We start from the raw sequence: 2,557 nt of genomic DNA, 5'->3' as shown, positions 1-2,557 counted from the left end.
GGAGGTGCCTCCCAGTTAGGCTACTCAGGGGTCAGGGACCTACTTGAGGAGGTAGTGTGTCCGTTCTCAGATCTCAAACTACATGCTGGGAGAACCATTACTCTCTTCAAAACTGTCAGACAGGGACATTTAAGTCTACAGAAGTTTCTGCTGCCTTTTGTTCAGCTATGCCCTGCCCCCAGAGGTAGAGATTACAGAGGCAGGCAGGCTTCCTTAAGCTGCAGTGGGCTCCACCCAGTTCGAGCTTCCTGGCCACTTTGTTTGCCTACTCAAGCCTCAGCAATGGCAGGTGCCCCTCCCCCAGCCTTGCTGCCACCTTGCAGTTTGATCTCAGACTGCCGTGCTAGCGATGAGTGAGGCTCCATGGGCATGGGATCCTCTGAGCCAGGCACCGGATATAATCTGGTGTGCTGTTTGCTAAGACCATTGGAAAAGTGCAGTATTAGGGTGGGCATGACCCAATTCAGAAATCTCACTCTTAACTGTAATGCTAGCCTTTCCCAGGATGAAAGTCCGTGACGTGATCCTACAAAGAAGTTGGAAGTCAAGTACCAGAGAAACCAGATGTAATTCCCAAAATCAGGAGTAGAATGATAAACAAGAGATGGAGCCAATTCTCTAGAATTAGATGCTACAGGATAACAAGGGTGCATGGGAGGGGTGAGAGTGGAGTTGTGGCCAGACACAGACACTCTCAGTTGACCAGCCCACCCTTAGAGGCCAGGATAAATATACCTGTGTGTGTGTCAGAAAAACAGCTAAAATGAACTGGATTCCAAAATTATGAGAGATGGGAAGTGGATGCAGACCATGGGTTTTGTCTCATTATTGTGCTGCCAGCACCCGTTCAATGGTCCCTGATATGGTTGGCTCTGCATCCCTACCCAAATCTCATCTTGTAGCTCCCATAACTCCCACATCTTGTGGAAGGGACCTGGTGGTAGATGTCTGAATCCTGGGGGCGGGTCTTTCCCATGCTGTTCTCGTGATAGTGAATGGGTCTCATGAGAACTGATGATTTTAAAAAAGGGAGTTTCTCTGTACAAGCTCTCTTTGCCTGCCGCCATCCAGGTAAGATGGGATTTGCTCCTCCTTGCCTTCTACCATCTTTATGAGGCTTCCCCAGCCATGTGGAAACTGTGAGTCCTCCATTAAACCACTTTGCTTTGTCAATTGCCCAGTCTCGGATATGTGTTTATCAGCAGCATGAAAACAGACTAATATAATCCCTCATTAGGCTGGTGGGTGGCCAGGGGAGAGTCTGATACAGAAAAATGATTCCGTTGACATATAAGTGATCAAAACCAGATGTGGAATGAGATATAAGGGATTAAGATTATGTTTCTTCTTTTGATTTGTTTTAAAAATAGCTTTGATTTAGGACACAAAATTTCAAAAGCAATTAATATTTATTATATATACATTTGTTCTGCTGCTTCCAAACTATATGACTTTGGGTGAATTGAAGTATTTGCTATGATTGGAGACAATAATAGTACATATTTTATAGAGTTGTGAATATTAAATGATACAGACACATAAAGCACTTAGAACAGTGCCTGGCATATAGTAAACATGCAATAAATATTTATCATTACAGATATAAAATATAAGACTATTTTGTTTATTATTACATATGGACAGACCCTCTTTGAGCACCATGAAATAAGTTGCACCATGAATAAAAAAAAAGTTTGTTGAAGATCAAGTTTATGGGAGAGTAGTAAAAGGAGCATAATAAAAATGCAGAATAAGATATGTAGCTAAAATTTCATCAAATAGGGAACCATTATTCTGAAAGAATGTCAAAGGTCCTTTGGAAAATCAGGACCAGTAAACAAGGACATCTTCTGTCCAGCATGTATTAGACAGAGAGACTGAACATAATCCAAGAATGATGAAATATCATTTGGACATATTAAACCCCATCCAATCCTGCACAGCCGTGTCTGTTACTAGTATAAGAGTGTCATGTTAAGAGTCAAGTGGCAGGAAATTAAACATTTGAATTTTCCAAAAACCGAAATTAGAAAAGAAATGTACATTAAAACAAATTCCGCAGTTAGTTTACTTTAGCATGATGTTTTGACAAAAAATTGTCTAGAGGGATCCCCTATTATGGTTATCAGGTAATGATTCAGGTATGGGACTCCTGGTATTTTGGGAAGCCGAGGCAGAAGAATCATTTGAGTCCAGGGGTTCGAGACCAGCCTGGGCAACATAGTGAAATCTGTCTCTACAAAATATAAAAAATTTAGCCAGACACGATGATGTGTGCCTGTAGTCCCAGATACTTGGAAGACTGAGATGAGAAGATTGCTTGGGCCGGGGAGGTCTAGGCTGCAGTGAGCTATGATCGCACCACTGCACTCCAGCCTGACTGACAGAGTGGGACCATGTCATAAAAATAAAAAAGGGAAGGAGGGAAGGAAGGAAGGAAGGAAGGAAGGAAGGAAGGAAGGAAAGAAAGAAGAAAGAAAGACCATATCATAAAAATAAAAAAGGGAAAGAAGAAAGAGTAAAAGACAGAAAAAGAAAGAGAGAGAAGGAGGGAGGG

Source organism: Colobus angolensis, unplaced genomic scaffold, assembly GCF_000951035.1.
Source record: "Colobus angolensis palliatus isolate OR3802 unplaced genomic scaffold, Cang.pa_1.0 Scaffold217, whole genome shotgun sequence".
NCBI lineage: Eukaryota > Metazoa > Chordata > Mammalia > Primates > Cercopithecidae > Colobus > Colobus angolensis.
The sequence above is the reverse complement of the archived record's forward strand: the minus strand, read 5'-3'. Positions refer to the sequence as shown.